General features: G+C 37.5%; 1 protein-coding gene across 1 annotated transcript in view; it reads right to left on the bottom strand.

Moving 5' to 3' along the window:
* The window catches only part of CIAO3 (cytosolic iron-sulfur assembly component 3), a 573125-nt gene that overhangs the window by 175836 nt on the left and 378005 nt on the right, over positions 1-19284 (bottom strand). The gene's annotated exons all lie outside the window — the stretch shown is intronic.

Genomic DNA, 19284 nt, shown 5'->3' with positions numbered 1-19284 from the left:
CGATGTATTGGAAAACTACATATATATGTATATCATATGCATTACCTGATTAGCCCATACAAATCTTCCATCCTATCCACATGGGCAGTATTCTCTGCATTACGTACATAAGTGGTGATGATGCTGCACAGGTACATACCTACTACCTGTGAAAACACCAAATTACACACAATGACTGACAAGGGGGCACAGAAAGGGCACATGTAAACAGAAAAAGCAGGGTAAGGACCACCACTCCACTAAAATGGATACTTGCATCTGTAAGTTACTCATGAAAATACAGATAACCACAAGGAAAGGAGCTGTGCTTTCATCAATGAGCTAATGTTTGTACATGCACCAAACAATAATGTTTAACAAATGTCCAATTAAATAAAAAGAACAGTTTTGTACCTACCATAAATGTAGATGTTCGAGTGTAGACACTGCTGCAGTCATTACACTTGGGTTATCCTGCCGTCAGGCGGTCCAGCAGTCGGCCAGAGTTCCAAAATCTTGGTCTGGCGTCGGTTGCTGTCGCCTCCTCCCTGATGTCAGTGCGACAAGGGTATAATAAGATGCAGCCAACGCCATTTTCTTCAGTTTTTCTTGCCCCAGATGTCAGGTGCCTCTAAATATGTAGGCAATTCCAATTGCTAATAAAACATACATAAGAAAAGCAACAAACAACTTACAGCTACCAGCAAATACTCCCCATAGGTAGTAAGGGTAGAAGACATAGAAGGAGGGCGGGTAACCTGGACTGCAGCAGTGTCTACACTCGAACATCTACATTTACGGTAGGTACAAAACTGTACTATGTTCACCATGTTACACTGCTGCAGTCATTACACTTGGGTAGAATCCCAAAGCTGAGGAAGGGTGGCTGGTCCTATAAGGCATTTGGGGTGGCTATAAGGCCCTGCAGCACTGGATTTAGAGTATCGAGGCAGATGGTAATGCTTGGTGAAGGTGTGTACAGAACTCCCAAGTTGTTGCTGCTTCCAAAAAATCCTTGGTAGGTACTCCTCTGAGGTAGGCAGTTGAAGTGGCTGTTGCCCTGGTGGAGTGAGATCTAATGCTGCTAGGTACAGGTTTTCCATGGTATGTGTAGCAGAAATTTATACAATGTCCTATCCATTTTGAAATAGTCTGTTTTGAAATGGCTTTTCCCTGTGCTCATGCTACCAATAATTGCTCAGATTTTCTGAAAACTTTGGTTTTGTCAAGTAGAAGCGTAACTGCCTGTGAATGTCCAAAGAGTGCAGTAGTCTCTCTCCTTCATTCTGTGGTTTAGGATAAAATGTTGGCAGGTGAATAGTTTGGTTTAGAGCCATACTGGATACCACCTTTGGCATAAAAGTAGGGTTAGTTCGTAAAGACACCCTGTCCTGGTGGAAAATGAGGAAAGTCCTTTGTCCAGCATCTCAGTTAAGTATTGTAGTATCTGAAGAATGTTTGGGACAAGAGGGTTAAGGCTGTGAGCTTGGTTCCAGGCACAGAATCTCTTCCATTTATCCAAATAGGCTTTTCTGGTACTAGGCCTTCTGGCCTCCAGAATGACATCCATAACCGCTTTGGAGAGAGGCATTGCTTGCTTGACCAAGGAATCTTCCATGCAGCTAGGTTTAAGGTCTTTAGCTGGCTGTGTAGTATTTGTTTGTTGTGCTGAGTCAGCAGATGTGGGATTTGAGGCAAAAAACAGGGTGGTTCTTGTGCTAAGCTCCTTAAGATTGGGTACCAGTGCTGGCGTGGCCAGTCTGGTGCAATCAGGATCATCTTTGGCTCTTCCTGCCTGGCTTTTATGAGTACCTTTGGCAGGAGAGGTAGTGGTGGGAAAGCGTATACTTGTAGGTTCTTCCAGCTGAATGAAAGGGCATCCACTTTCCATGCTGGTGGATGGTAACTCCTTGTGCAGAATTTTTGTAGTTGGCAGTTTATTGGGGATGCAAACAGATCTATGTCCGGGCTCCATCATTTCTGTGTTATCATTCTGGATATTTGTGGATTCAACTCCCATTCGTGGGGATCCATGATGTTTCTGCTTAAGTCGTCTGCCAGTGTGTTTTTCTCTCCTGGCAGGAATTGTGCTTGCAGATGAACTTGAAGGTTTATAGCCGTGTTCCATAAGGTCATAGCTTGCCTGCATAGGGGGTAGGAGTGAGTGCCCCCTTGCTTGTTTATGTACCACATAACTGTGGTGCTGTCGGTCTATAGTAGTAGTAGTCCTGGATGCAGCAGGTCCTTGAAAGCTATAATCGCATTTTGTACAGCTAGCATCTCTTTTTGATTGATGTGAAGATGCCTTTGTTCTGCGGTCCATGTGCCCTGAATACATTTGCCTGCCATGTGTTCCCCAGGCGTAATCCGATGCATCCGTTGTCAGTGTTTGCCTGGCTGTGGGTTGTGTAAAAGGCTGTCCCTTGTTGAGGTGACAAGCTTCAGCCCACCATTGAAACTCCTGTTGAAGGCAAGGGATTAGTGGTATAACTGTTTCAAAACTTTGACAGTGTTGAGACTATACATTCTTTAGGTACCATTGTAGTTTCCTCATATGCAGTCTGGCATATGAAATTAGTAGTATGCAGGATGCCATGTAACCCAAGGCCTGCAGAATTTTTCTTGGAGGGAGCTGGGTCTTTGTTGCCATCAATTGAAAGTATTGAGTCAGTTGTCCTTGTTTGTCTGGCGTGAGATAAGCCATCTGGGCCGTTGTATTCAAGCTGGCACCCAGGAATATAATCTCTTGCGAGGGCACTAGTTTTGATTTCTTTTCGTATACTGTGTACTCCAGGCAACTTAATAACTTTCTTACAAACGCCAGATGCTGTAGAAGAATGTCCTTGCTCTCTGCTTGAATCAGGCAGTCGTCCAGGTAAGGATAAATTTGAATTCCTTTCTGTCTGCAAAATGCAATTACTGGTGACAGGCACTTTGTGAAGACCCTGGGCGCAGTAGATAAGCCAAAGGGCAGTGCAGAGAATTGGTAGTGCATTGAACCAGCTATGAATCTCAGGTATCTTCTGCAGTTTTGTCTGATAGGGACATGCAGGTATGCTTCTTTGAGGTTCAAAGTCACGAGCCAAGCTTTCTTGCCCAGCATGGGAAGAAGCTGCTGTAATGTCAACATTTTGAATTTCAGAACATCCAGTTAAGTGTTTAGAGATGAAAGATCCAGAATGGGCCTCCAGGCTTTGTCCTTTCTGGGTACCAGTAAGAGTACTGAGTATAATCCTTGTCCATGCTCCTGTGATGGTACCTTTTGAATAGCTCTCATATCCATGAGTGCTGTAATTTGTTTTTGAGCCTCTGCCCATTGATTTGGTGGCAGATTTGGCATTCTGTTTAACCTTGGTAGAGTGTGAAAGTGGAACCTGTAACCTTGAAATACAATGTTGACAACCCATTTGTCTTTGGTGATCATTTGCCAATTGTGGAAGAAGAGTGCCAGTTTTCCTCCCAAGGGGGCTGCCAAGAAGGATTTGTTTGGCAGCTGTAGCGGGAAGTCATTGGAGCTGCTTTTTATATGGTTGTGGCCTGTCTTCTCCTTCTTTCTGGCCTGATGCAACCCATTGTTGAGGCCTGTAAGGACCTTGTGTTTGACCTCTACCTCTTGGACGTCTGTATCTTTCCCTTTGAGGTCTGTGTGTAATTGGAAAGGACCAATTCTTAGTTGGTCAGTTTCTGCTAAATCTAGGAGGCTGAACCTGTAAGAAATCCTTCACCGTTTGCATAGATTTTGCCTTATCCTCCATTTTCTTTAATACCCCTTCTACCTTTAATCCAAATAACACATCCTGCTGCAAAGGTGCATCCAATAACTTTGCTTTAACATGATCTGGTAATGTATGTTCTTTTAATCAAGCATGTCTTCTAATGACAGAGCCAGTAACGCTGCTCTGCAGGAGGCCTCTAGAGAATCAAAACTACATTGCAAAGTATGCTTTCCCACTTGTTCAGCTGCAAGCAATGAATCCTGCATTTCTTTAAAATTAGGAGGATCTGATTCTGGAAGCATTTTTGTTTTAAATGAGACAGTAAAAATTGCTGATATTTTAGCATGTGAAACTAGCAATTTAAGGCTCTCACTGCTAAAGTTGCAGACGTATATACTTTCTTTCCCCATCTGTCTAATGCTCTGGAATCTCTGTCAGAGGGAACTGGATTCTTGGCTGATGAGGCCTTAACTCCTTTGGGTCCCTGAGAAACAGTTTCAGGGTCAGCGACTGGGCTTTTATACAGAAATTTATGTGAATCTGGGACTCTGTAGTATCTGTCAGGTTTAACAGGGGCTGGAGGTAAGGAATCGGGATTTACGCTGGATTCAGTATAAACATTATTATTATTATTATTATCATCCACAATATCTAAACACTGGCAGAATAGCAAGGGGACTGTGTTGAGGTAATAAAAGGAAGTCTCTGAGCCTTTTCTTGGATTCTGAGTAATCCTGGCCTTCCCAGTGGAAATGCTAACTCATGGTATGTAGGGTTTCTCCAAAGGAGTAGTCCTCAGGCGGTGAGGCTGATGGAATTGATTCCTCATCATCAGAATTCTCATAAGGGGGTAAAGAGTATCCTAGGCCTGAGGATGAATCAGAAGAGATGGACACCTGGTCGGATGAGTAATAGTCTGCATCCTGTCTAGGCCTTTTATCAGGAGGGGGATGGGACCCCCTGATCAGAGTAATTAGGTCTTAGGCCATTTTGAGCATTTGTTTCTTAGGCATGGAGGCCTGTCCTGGAGAATGCTGTAATTGTTTCTTTGACTTTAAAGGAGGCTTAGACTTAGCTGAGGGTTTTATGCTTAACTGAGTAGGTCTGAAGTTACCCTCTGTAGCTGTGGGTTGCTCAGCTGCTCCGGATCCCTCTGAAAGGTTAGTCTCGGTAGGCTGAAGAGCTTGTGCATCCCAAGGCCCAGCTATCTCCACATGGGAGTCAGAGGCGGCTTGTGGTTCTACAGAAGCGGCCGCCAGGGGCTGCGAAGGTGCCTCGCTGAAAACCAGAGAACCGGTGACTGGCCTAGAAGAGTCTTCATCGTCAGTTTTGGGCCTCGGATGCCTATCCTTGTCTTTGCACTTTTTGTGTATTCCAGTGGTCGGAAATTCCAATGGCATGTTATAATTTAATTTTCTACCAAAATAATGTCGGGCAAAATCAAACCGACATTTAATAGTGTGCTTGTTAAACCTAGAACAAAACCAACAACCCGTAACATCATGGTCAGGGCCTAGGCATGGGATACAATAGGAATGGAAATCCTTATGAGGTATTTGCTTCCCACAAGAAATACAGTTCTTAACTTTTACTGACATCGGTCTAAGGCAAGAAAAAGTTTCCCCAACGGGGTACTTAGCTTTGTAGAAGACTTTGGTTCTGGATTCGGAATGAAAATCTCAGGAGACGGCCGACCGGCACTTGCGAACTGCTTTTGCTTTGGGCACCGCCCGGCAAGAAAGACTGAAGAAAATGGCGTTGGCTGCATCTTATATACCCCTGTCACACTGACGTCAGGGAGGAGGCGACAGCAACAGACACCGGACCAAAACTTTGGAACTCTGGCCGACTGCGGGACCGCCTGAAGGCAGGATAACCCAACTGTAATGACTGCAGCAGTGTAACACTATGAACATCAATTAAAATAACAGAAAGAGTTACACCATAGTGAATTATTAAATCAATATACATACCAACTGAGACCAGAATACAGCCACTGTTTTAAATAGCACAAAAGCTGGCCAGTCAGAAAGTCCCTCTAAATGAACTACAGACAAATTATGCACTTTCATCACCCTATCTCCCAAGAGAGACCACCGTCAGACTGATCACAAAGTGAAGTAGTCCGTCTGGTAAGATATATACGTGTGTGTGTGTGTGTGTGTGTGTGTGTGTGTGTGTGTGTGTGTGTGTGTTTGTGTGTGTATATATATGTGTGCAATTACATTACATTATATATATATATATATATATATATATATATATATATATATATATATATATATATATGTGTGTGTGTGTGTGGTGTACAGGAATAAAAAAATCAGGGGTTTCAGAGGGTAGGTAGTTGATGAAGAATGGGGGGGGGGGGTTGGTGGCTTGCAATGACTCCAAGCAGAGAAAAAACACAATCTGGCTTGTGCATTCATCAAAGTAATAACGACTTCTACTTATGTGAATAACAGTGACAGCTGCTGAGAGTTTTACCTGAAAAGTGATGAGTCAGTGCTATACAGTAACGGACTTATTGCTAATGTCATAATGACCTGCCTTTCATTCCTACAAAGTTATGCATGCTTAGCCACAGGTGATAATTGCTGCACATAACCTGTTGAGTAGGCATTCATTATATTACCTTGTGCAGCTGTTATGTAACACAGACTCATTATCATCGGTACAGAGAAGACCTGAGTAATTCAGTAAAACAGTACAACACTGAGCCCTTCCTCCCACCTATATTCCACACATTACTGACAAAGCCAAGAATTTCCAAAAATAACATAGCTCCATGCTGGTAGTAGTCAGCAAGTAACCTTTCTCTCACTCACTAGACAAAATTGCTACAACCAAAAAACAAATAGTTCCATACCACTGGCAGATAACTCAATTCCTTTATTTTCCAACTCACACAATAAAATTAAACAGAATGAGCGCTTTCGTCTGCCCAAAGCAGACTTCATCAGATAATGAACCAGTGGTGCCTCCTGTTTTTATATATATTAGAAACAATTAACTAATTTACCAACAATTATCCAATTAATTACAATAGTTGAAACTAAAGCTATGGAGGTTAAAAAATCTCTAGCTTACACAGACTGTTTCCTTATATAAAAACAAACTGCAAAACATTCGAAAACTAATAAAAAGTGCATCTGTGCTTTAACGTATAGTCTAGTTTTTTTTAAAAAAAAAGAAAAATTCTTCATTGTACAATTGTTAAAAGTTAATAAAAGTTAATAAATTGTTTTATTTAAAATCAGGTTTATGAATGAATATATGTGTGTGTTTTATGTGTTGTAAATAATAAATATTGAATGCCCTCCATTTTGTCCAACCATATACTTAATTTACACTGAAGCTAGTGTAAAAATACACAGAAAATAATGATAAAATGTTAAATAAATATGAGTGAATATTGAATATATAATAATAAATCATTAAAAATATATTTGAATCGTATCCTGATGAATAAGAAAATTCTCTTTATTATGTATGTTTTTTTTGAAAAAAATATCACTAAAGTATTTTCTAGTTGTGTTATCAAAATGAATATAACAATACTGAAAGAAACTCTGATGAATATGTGGGAATCAAACAGTTCCTGCTTTGTCCACTAGGATGGCCTTAATGTTGATATATTCGTTGAGACCTGGTGTAATGTTAGACCTCAGTCTCAACTGCCACCTAATCTCCTTTTGTAGTAGAATGTTTTTAGCATCCCCTCCCCTGATGTCCGTCTTAACCATGTCCAAAATGCCAAATTTAAAATCGGTAAACAAACTACAAGTGATGGTATGCTTGTAGAGGGCACTGGTCTCCTTTTTAATCCTAATGTCATTCATATGTTCATAAATTCTATCTTTCAGTGCCCTTTCCGTTTTACCGACATAAAATGAAGGACATCAGGTACAGGTAGCCAAATATACCAACATTCTACTTCGACAATTGCCTCTACAAAACTTCACCTTGCTGTCCAGGCCATTCCTCAAATGTATACCTTCTACCTGATTTATGTGTGAACATTGTCCACATCTACCACAGGAAAACATTCCTTTCCTGTTACTGGACTCTATATTCCCTTTTTCAAATAGTCTCTTGAAATTCATACCTGTCCTATAAATAAATAAAGGTTTATTCCCTACTATCTCATAAACTTCTTTATTAGTTTTTAAAATTGACCAATTGTTTTCCACAATTTTAGTAAAATAGTTGGAAAAAACATTGTATTCTACTATACAAGCACCCAAAAAGTTTTTTGTCTCCTCACCCTGTTTGTCATTGGGTGTCAAATATTGACCTAACAAGGGTTTATATTTGATTCCCCACCCTTGATACACTTCCTCTAGAATCGCCCCCACCATTTCCTTGGGATATCCCCTTTCCATAAATTTTTCCATCACAAAAATAAATTCAACAAGTAAATCTTTGTGTTCAGATGTCATCCTAGCCACTCTGACGGCCTGCCCTTTAACTATACTTCTTTTTTGATGGTGGGGATGCAGGCTGTCAAAATGGAGGTAACTATTGCACCAAGTGTTTTTCCGGAAAATCTTGGATTTAAAACCCCCAACCTTCTTACTAAGACTAATATCCAAATAACTTATACTACTGTTTTGCACATCATGTGTGAAGGATAAAAAATTTGTAGTTCCATTTATATATCCTATAAATTCCTCCAAACTTCCCCTTTTGTCATCATCCCAAATGACGAAAATATCATCCAAGAATCTCAAATATGTTTTTATGTACTTCTTGAATTTACTTTGAAATATATATCTTTCCTCCCACTCGAGGAGAACCAGGTTAACATATATGGGGGCGCAAGCCGCCCCCATAGCTACCCCACTCACCTGTTTGTAATATTCACCTTGGAAGGTGATAAAGTTGTTGTCCAAGACAACTTCCATCAACTCTAAAATCAATAGTTTTTCATCCAGTGGTAAATCTAGGTGTTTGTTAACACTTTCTTCAAAATATTCAAATCACTCCAACCTAGGGATACACGTAAAAAGATCTTTTATATCTATAGTAATTAATTTACATGTTTCAGACCACAAACTATCGTTGATTTTGCCCAGAAAATCCCAGGAGTCTTGGACCAGATGTCTTTGCTTCTTAATAATCCCTTTAACAGTTTGGTCTATGAAAACTGCCAATGGGTGTGTCTTAGATTTTTTTTTTCTCTCACTCAGACAACTACTGAGTATAATCAGAAATGCAATAAGCCTAGACAAAATCTCAACCTTATGTGGCTGATCAGTCTATGAATTAATCCAAAAAGTAGTAATTCATGTTCTCACCTAACCATCCCTCTGGTATAGCACAGAACTTCAAAAGGCAGAAATATTGTCCAAAATATCTGGTTGATCAATGCCAACATTCTGAAAACAAACAAAAGTCAGACCTAAATTATGCATGAAAACCATGGAAGTTTGTTAAAAGTGTTGTGTCACCAAGTCATGGATTGGGGTCTTTTACTGAAATACATAATAGAGAACAAGCACATAAACCATATACCAAAAGAAACTCTACACAAGGCATTATCCAAGGAATGTAGACGGAACAATATGATTTTCCACATCACAGGAAAAAATGTAGTAAAATAAAGCCAGAAATATTGCCCAAAATAACTCATTGAGCAAGGAAAAAAAAGTAATGATACATATATCTCACTAATCCTGTCATCCCACCCAAATGTGTTTTGACTACATGCTATTTCTTGACCTACACGCTGTACGACACTCATGTGTAAAGTAATATTTTTTTTATCATATCCTTGTATCTGAAAATGTTTTTTCATGTCTTGTAAACATGTTTTATGTGATCCTATACACCTAGGCTGTGCCTGCAAATGGTCCATTGATATCAGTGCAGTAGCCTCGTAAACAGAACATCAATAAATAAGTGAGGTGGACCAATGTATTGTCCAATTATGAAAAGGCTTTTCACGGACACAATCATTAATTATTTTCCCCAGTAACCTCTTAAGTAGTTTGTGTTGTGTATGCACAAGCACCAAAATAACACAATCCACTATCTTGCCCAGTAGTCACTTCAGCAGTGTGACCATGCATGCACAAGCACTTCCCAGATACACAATGAAGTATTTCCCCAAGCAACATCTTCATTATTATGTCCAGGTATACACATGCATCATCATGAGACATTCATCCAAGCAACCCCTTCAGTAAAATACTGAGGTATGCACAATCACCAAAATGAGACATTGCACCAAACAACCCTTCAGTAACATTTCCTAGTATGTGCAACCACCAAAATGAAGCTTTCACCCAAGAGACCCTCCCTCAATAAAATAATTGATGTATGCACAAGCCCCAGAATGAACTATTTCATCAAATGACCCTTCAGTAACATTTCCTGGTATGTACATGCACCAAAATGAAACATTAACCCAAAATATACGTGCAGAACCTTTGGATATATTTATCGGCACTGTTACTGTTATCCTGCATTCCGGGATTATGACAGTGGTACAACATGAAGAAATAGGGGCTCTGGATGAAACACTGATGCATCTGATACATACAGAAAACCCATACCAGGTTACTGGCTTTCTGAATAAATTCAAAATGAATGCATACATGCAAGTATGTATCTGCAGAAATAAGGTAATCAACACAAACTTTGAAACAAGTTTTGCCCCAGCACCATTTCATTCATTGTCTCTGAGAAGTTAGCCGAAGCAGAGCACTTTTTTAGTCCTTTAGGCCAGTGGGTATGCAGCACAAGATAATGCCAAAGGAGAAATGTACACTAAATTTCCTTTTGAGTTGTCATCTGATTTCAAATACACATGAATATCAAACTCTATATGAAAGGCATTGTTACTGAAAATGACACAAAGGACAAGCAAGGTCAGTTGGTCAATGTCCTAAATTAACAAGGCCTCATCACATCTCATAGTTATAACAACAACCATTAAAGCTCCAAATTAAAATGTCTGACTTTCAAACAGGTTGCTTGGCTATCACAGAACTGTAATTTGCATGCAGCACATTATTACGAACCAAAAGGACTACAGGAAATGCTAATGTCCCACTGCCAGATGACTATTTTGCCAATAAAGATGTAAGACAGGAAACTGTTATCAAAAACAGCTGAAAAGTATTATACATACATTTTTACATAGTGTGCTTTCCCTAGTAAACAGGTTGAAGCTTGAGCGAGAACACATCAATTATTGGAAGCATCCAGGCAGTCAAGAAAGCAAAAACATTTTCAGGGGCCAACTCCTCCTACATCCCCAGACTGAGGGGCTTTGAACCAATACCCTTTTTGTACCACACACACATACACACACACACTGCTGAGAAGACAAATTCAAACATCTCAAATGTCCAGCGTTTTGCAGTATGTGCAGATTTCTGCCTTCTGTGTTAAAGACCCTTTTCAGGCACAATATGGGCCAAGAAGGGACACGTGTATCATCAGTATTCTTGCTTGAAACAACTTAAATCATCCTGAGCCACTATACTAATGTAACACATACACACATTATACATACACGGATCTAGTACATTACATCGACTATACCATATTAAAGTCAGCACTGTTCTGTGTATGCTCAGAGGAGTAACCTCGAAGCAAGCAAAATGCAAAACAGTTCCTGCAGGTGGACAAGTCCTTGTGCTCCCTGCGTATACTAACTCTAAGACTACACAATTCCTGGAGAAGGTTCCTCTAACCTGGAATCATCAGTCTCAAACACCTGTCAAAGTATGCTGACATTGACGCATTTTATTATTTGGTACTCCTCCTACACACACTATAGCTATAGGTAGACACAATCACAAATGTGCGTACACGGGATCACTACGAAATATCGAACGCCAAAAATCCCGACGCTGAAAACAAGCCCAGAAGACAAACCCCGCATTACCGAAAGACCAGAAGCGCGAAATGCAAAATCCCAATGTTAAGGGATTTTGTGTTGGTGCTTCTGGTGTTGCGGTTCAGGTAAGTATGTGTGTGTAAATGCGTTTGTGAGGGGTGTAGTGTGTGTGTAGTGACTGTGGTGTGTGTGTGAGGGACTGTAATGTGTGGGTGTGAGTTTGCCTTGTGTGTCTGTGCGATCTCGAAGTTAGAATAAGAAAATAGGGGGAGTGTGGGGGGCGCAGCCCCCACATGGGGGGTTTGCCCCCCTGCCTATGTCTAGTGTTGGATGCATTGTTCGGTTGTGGGGGGAAGGTGTGTGTATGTGTGTGTGTGTGGGTGTGTGTGTGCGTGTGCTGTTTGGTTGTGTAACTTTCACAATTTTGAATTTTGCGGTTTTAAATATTTGGTATTGTGGGGTTTCGGGCATGTGGTCTCGGTGTTTTAAGCATCGGGATTTTGGGTGTTCGGTATTTAGTAGTGATTCCGTGTGCACATATACACACACACACGCACATATATAACAGAAACTGGTTTGTGCATTTGGGAAGTAGCTGGCCTAATAAAACCCTTTTTTGGGGGAGCAACGAAATTGTTTGATTCTGAAAATTATTTCTGTATCCATGCACCAGTATGGAATCATTTGCATGGTCTTGTGGGAGTGTTATACATACAAGCACACACATGCAAGCATATGTGCCTATCAAACACATATACAACACTCTTCTATCCGCCTTACAAGTGCCAACTCTATACCTTACCTCATGAAAACCCTCTCATTAACAGTACCACTATTCAGACAAATTTGCTTCTAAGTGACTGTTAGGGTTTGGGGAAAGCAATTCGAAAAAGGAGAGCATATGGTTTCCTTTTCTATCTTTTGGTGTTCAGCATTCTTGCTTTGTGTAAATTTGTGAATTGAGCACCTTGCTGGAGTAAAAAATGTAACTAACTGACCCAACTGAGAAAACAAACCGGCACATGAACAGGAACCAACGTAAGGAACGTAGCTGTAACAGCAAGACTGCAATTGGCAATATAATCCACCACAGAATCCACCAACGTTAAAAAATTAACTTCTTTATTACACGATACACTCGAACAATTGAAATCAAACACTAGTTAAGCGCTTTCATCTGCCATGCGCAGACTTCATCAGAACTAGTGCTTGCCACCATTGCAAGATATTTAAACCAAACTTGCAGCCAAAACTCTATGCGCTTTCTTAAAAACACACTGTATCATATCCTCCCTTCATATACATAATAAATAATTAATTTACACTACTATATGCAATTCTCTATATTAAAAACCTTATAATACATTAGTGAATTAATATAAAACTCATAAGGATACTACCTAATAACACTTTTAAAAAACTTTATAAAAAATTTTATAAAAATTTTTTTCAAAACATATGTATGATAAGTCCATATATGTAATTTGTTTAATACAAGATGTACAACCATACCTTAATGTGAACACTAAAATTATAAACAAATGTTGGGGCTTACAATAAATTAAGAGTCCATAATCAAAAACGGTTTAATACTAATGTATTCATTAATACCTGGACTCCTAGTAGAATCAGTCAGCATCTGCCATTTGCTTTCCTTACAAGCTAATCTTGTGTTCCAATCACATCCATATAGTATGTCCTGCTCTTGATCTATAATAAAAAATAAGTAAATATGATTTTCCCCATGTTCCTGAATGTGTCGATATAGTGCATTTTTACTATCTTTAACCTGTACTCTATAGTAATGTTCATAAATGCGTTTCTTTAACTGCCTCTCTGTTTTGCCTATATAATAGGCTGAACATATCTTACATAGAGCCAGATAAACTATATGTTTAGCATTACAGTTTCCACCTCTACTTCTAATCAATGTATGATTTACATCCCCTAATTGAACCTCAGTACTCTCATTAATATATCTACATTGATTACATCTTCCACATTTCTTAGTCATAATGTTTCCATGCTTCTTCGTTATCTTATTAGAATTTACTTTTTCTAACAATCTTTTAATATTTGGACCCGTCTTATATACTATCCTCGGTGCATTTCCTAAAATTGTTTTATTCGATTCTACCACAGTTATCAAATCCCAACATTTGTTAATAATATCCTTAACCCAATTGCTATATGGTGTGAATGTAATTACACATACTCTCCCCATAAAACCCTGGTTGGTGTTACTGCCCTCTTTAATATTTGAAATGTTACCTAATAATGGCTTGAATTTGTGACCCCATTGTGTTGTAACATATTCAATTGTATCCCTTAACATTCATAATGGATATCCTCTATACATAAATAAATTATATATTAACTTCATTTCTTCTTCCATCAATTCCTTACTCAAAGACATCCTAGCACCCCGAATACATTGTCCCTTAACTATGTTTTTAAATATATATGGTGGGTGTTCACTAGTAAAATATAAATAGTCATTAGAAAAGGTGTTTGTAAGATGGACTCTGGATGTAAACCCATCCTTGGTTAAACTAATATATATATCCAAATACGCAATTCCTTGATCACAAATTTTGTGTGTAAATTTGAGAAATTGTGTCGTTCCATTAATATACTCTAAGAAATTCATGATTTTTTCTTTAGATCCTTTCCATAAAATAAAAATGTCGTCAAGAAATCTTGCATAAAAGACTATATAAGAATAATATTCACTATTAATAATAAACTCATTTTCCCAATCAGACATGACAAGGTTGGCAAATATAGGGGCGCATGATGCGCCCATAGCAACACCCTTACTCTGTCTAAAATATTCACCTTCAAATGTTATATAGTTATGATCAAAAACCAAACCCATCATGTCTAATATAAGTAGTATTTTATCCCAACTTAACTGTGAAAACTTTCTCAAATTATTTCCAAACCTTTCAAGTCCTTCTTTAGGTATGCTAGAAAAAAGGTCACATACATCTATAGTCACTAAGGTTAATTGTTCTGACCACAATTCCGATCTCATTTTTCCCAAAAAATCCCAGGAATCCTTAATTATATAAGGTATATTCTGATATATATGTTTAGTCCATCTGTCTATAGTTAATCCTATATTATATGTTTTGGATCTAGATCCCGAGATAATTGGTCTAAATGGAGGTTTCTCAATAGACTTGTGCACCTTTGGTATACCTATTATACGTGCCATAACTGGGTGTTCTACCTTCAAAAATTCATACAATTCCTTAGTAATTCTGTTATCAATCAAATATTCCTCTAAAATTAAGTCAATTCTCCTGAATCCTATATTAATTTGATTGATAGAAACTGTCTCATAGTTGCCCGATTCATATAATATGTTGTATATTTCTGCATTATATGCTAAATTGGTAAATATTGCAACACCCCCACCTTTGTCAGGTTTCATGATTCTTATATCCTTATTATTAATAAGCTCATTTAGACATTCTCTTTCTTTGATAGTGATATTATCATCCTGTGTATATTTTCTGGAACTATGGATTTCCTTGTTCAAACAATAAAGATCCCTACACACCATTTTCTCATAATTGTTCACTTGTGTATTACTCGAAGGCATATATGTACTTTTTTTCTTTCATTCTGTTAACACATACGTTTTATTATCATCCTTTTTAGTCTCAAATTGTAACAATAAATTGAGTCTCCTACTAAATAATTTGATTTCCTTGATGTGATCTACCAAATTGAATTTGTTATATGGTATGAATTTCATTCCCTTACTTAATAATTGACAAAATTCATCCTTAATATTGAACTCAGTGTAATTAAAAACCTTAAAACCTTTATATATACTAATAGATGGATGCTTATCACGGTGAAAACTATGTTCCACTACTTCTTCTCTTCTTGGTATCCCTAAGCTATTAGCATGATGTAATTCCAAGCTTTCCTTTTCCACAGTAGTATTATTTATATTAATTCACTAATATATTATAAGGTTTTTAATATAGAGAATTGCATATAGTAGTGTAAATTAATTATTTATTATTATGTATATGAAGGGAGGATATGATACAGTGTGTTTTTAAGAAAGCGCATAGAGTTTTGGCGCCAAGTTTGGTTTAAATATCTTGCAATGGTGGCAAGCACTAGTTCTGATGAAGTCTGCGCATGGCAGATGAAAGCGCTTAACTAGTGTTTGATTTCAATTGTTCCGAGTGTATCATGTAATAAAGAAGTTAATTTTTTAACGTTGGTGGATTCTGTGGTGGATTATATTGCCAATTATAGTCTTGCTGTTCCAGCTACGTTCCTTACGTTGGTTCCTGTTCGTGTGCCGGTTTGTTTTCTCAGTTGTGTCAGTTAGTTACATTTTTTACTGGTCGGTTTTCCGGTTATGGCTGGAGCAGGTGAGGATACGTCTGTTGTATCGAACAGCGAGGAGGTTGTATTATTACGAGCTGAAGTAGCTGGCTTGCAGAAGGATGTTAAAAAACTTATGGACATGGTTCATTCAATGTTGGAAGTACCCAAACAAAAGGAGTGTACGGAGTGTACTTCCTCTGTTAATGCTTCACCGGGGAAACATTGTTGCCAGCGCAAAGAGTTTGTGTTGGTATCGGACATAAGTGCTTGCAATGATATACCTAATGGGCAGATTTGCGAGGATAAAGGGAACAATTTGACCAGGCAGGGTTCACTCGACGTTGTCCAGAAGGAAGGTAATTTGATATTGACTCCCGAGAAAGATTTTACCTTTGATTTTAGTCTTTTCCACAGTCGGGTGGAAACAGAACAGCGTGGAGCCAAACCAAAGAATATTTTACCGCTAAAAACTTATTCTACTATGGCGAGAACACAGAAAACAAATTCAAAAGGTACTGTTAAAAATAAATTAACTAGCCTGTATCAGGACATTCTGCCTGAACAAAGGAATGACAACAATAATTTTATTTCTCATAGGACAATACGTTCCAATAATGAAGTTATTGATCATTTTTTAATGAATGAATATGAATTTGAAAAAATACATCATTCACCTACCAATAAAATTAGATATGGTAGTGGGGAGAGGGATACTATTAAGAATATGATTTATAGTTTAGGGAATAAATTGATACAGATCAAAAATGTTAAAGTTGATAACGCATATCTTATTAAATGTATTAAGTCTCGGATAGTACCCAAAGGTTTGAGATTTTTTAAACTACCTATGGGAATGGATTATAATGAAAATGTGATTACTGAATTTAATAATTTATTTGATGAATTTGGATTTATGTATATGAAATTACTCATGAAGTGTAATGATGAAAAATTGTGTGGACTCGTTGATGAAGTAGAAAATATTAATGAAATTATACTACAGCATCCAGATTTCGACCAATGGGGTGATTTATATCATAAGCAATTCCATTTGGCTGATACTAAAGCAGATAGTATTTACTTAAGAAAGAACAGAAAGATTGAACGTGATATAGAAACTTACAGACTACACAAAGCATATATTTGGCCACAGGATAGAAAATTACAGTTCAAGGAAAGACACATTAGCCATAGAGATTTGAGGGAAACGCATAGAGAAGAGAATTTTCAAGGAGGCAGGTTTCATCCAACTTATTGGAAACCTCACACACAAGGGAACAGGAGATACAAATGAAGGATGCACTAGAGCATGACGAAGCATTACATACTGTGGAAAAGGAAAGCTTGGAATTACATCATACTAATAGCTTAGGGATACTAAGAAGAGAAGAAGTAGTGGAACATAGTTTTCACCGTGATAAGCATCCATCTATTAGTATATATAAAGGTTTTAAGGTTTTTAATTACACTGAGTCCAATATTAAGGATGAATTTTGTCAATTATTAAGTAAAGGAATGAAATTCATACCATCTAACAAATTCAATTTGGTAGATCACATCAAGGAAATCAAATTATTTAGTAGGAGACTCAATTTAGCATTACAACTTGAGACTAAAATGGATGATAATAAAATGTATGTGTTAACAGAATTAAAGAAAAAAAGTACATATATGCCTTCGAGTAATACACAAGTGAACAATTATGAGAAAATGGTGTGTAGGGATCTTTATTGTTTGAACAAGGAAATCCATAGTTCCAAAAAATATACACAGGATGATAATATCACTATCAAAGAAAGAGAATGTCTAAATGAGCTTATTAATAATAAGGATATAAGAATCATGAAACCCGACAAAGGTGGGGGTGTTGCAATATTTACCAATTTAGCATATAATGCAGAAATATACAACATATTATATGAATCAGGCAACTATGAGACAGTTTCTATCAATCAAATTAATATAGGATTCAGGAGAATTGACTTAATTTTAGAGGAATATTTGATTGATAACAGAATTACTAAGGAATTGTATGAATTTTTGAAGGTGGAACACCCAGTTATGGCACGTATAGTAGGTATACCAAAGGTGCACAAGTCTATTGAGAAACCTCCATTTAGACCAATTATCTCGGGATCTAGATCCAAAACATATAATATAGGATTAACTATAGACAGATGGACTAAACATATATATCAGAATATACCTTATATAATTAAGGATTCCTGGGATTTTTTGGGAAAAATGAGATCGGAATTGTGGTCAGAACAATTAACCTTAGTGACTATAGATGTATGTGATCTTTTTTAGCATACCTAAAGAAGAAGGACTTGAAAGGTTTGGAAATAGTTTGAGAAAGTTTTCACAGTTAAGTTGGGATAAAATAGTACTTATATTAGACATGATGGGTTTGGTTTTTGATCATAACTATATAACATTTGAAGGTGAATATTTTAGACAGAGTAAGGGTGTTGCTATGGGCGCATCATGCGCCCCTATATTTGCCAACCTTGTCATGTCTGATTGGGAAAATGAGTTTATTATTAATAGTGAATATTATTCTTATATAGTCTTTTATGCAAGATTTCTTGACGACATTTTTATTTTATGGAAAGGATCTAAAGAAAAAATCATGAATTTCTTAGAGTATATTAATGGAACGACACAATTTCTCAAATTTACACACAAAATTAGTGATCAAGGAATTGCTTATTTGGATATATATATTAGTTTAACCAAGGATGGGTTTACATCCAGAGTCCATCGTAAAAACACCTTTTCTAATGACTATTTATATTTTACTAGTGAACACCCACCATATATATTTAAAAACATAGTTAAGGGACAATGTATTCGGGGTGCTAGGATGTCTTAGAGTAAGGAATTGATGGAAGAAGAAATGAAGTTAATATATAATTTATTTATGAATAGAGGATATCCATTACGAATGTTAAGGGATACAATTGAATATGTTACAACACAATGGGGTCACAAATTCAAGCCATTATTAGGTAACATTTCAAATATTAAAGAGGGCAGTAACACCAACCAGGGTTTCATGGGGAGAGTATGTGTAATTACATACACACCATAGAGCAATTGGGTTAAGGATATTATTAACAAATATTGGGATTTGATAACTGTGGTAGAATCGAATAAAACAATTTTAGGAATTGCACCGAGGATAGTATAGAAGACGGGTCCAAATATTAAAAGATTGTTAGAAAAAGTAAATTCTAATAAGATAACGAAGAAGCATGGAAACATTATGACTAAGAAATGTGGAAGATGTAATCAATGTAGATATATTAATGAGAGTACTGAGGTTCAATTAGGGGATGTAAATCATACATTGATTACAAGTAGAGGTGGAAACTG

Source organism: Protopterus annectens, chromosome 12.part0 (genome assembly GCF_019279795.1).
Source record: "Protopterus annectens isolate FY-2018-M chromosome 12.part0, PAN1.0, whole genome shotgun sequence".
Lineage (NCBI taxonomy): Eukaryota > Metazoa > Chordata > Ceratodontiformes > Protopteridae > Protopterus > Protopterus annectens.
The sequence above is the reverse complement of the archived record's forward strand: the minus strand, read 5'-3'. Positions and strand labels throughout refer to the sequence as shown.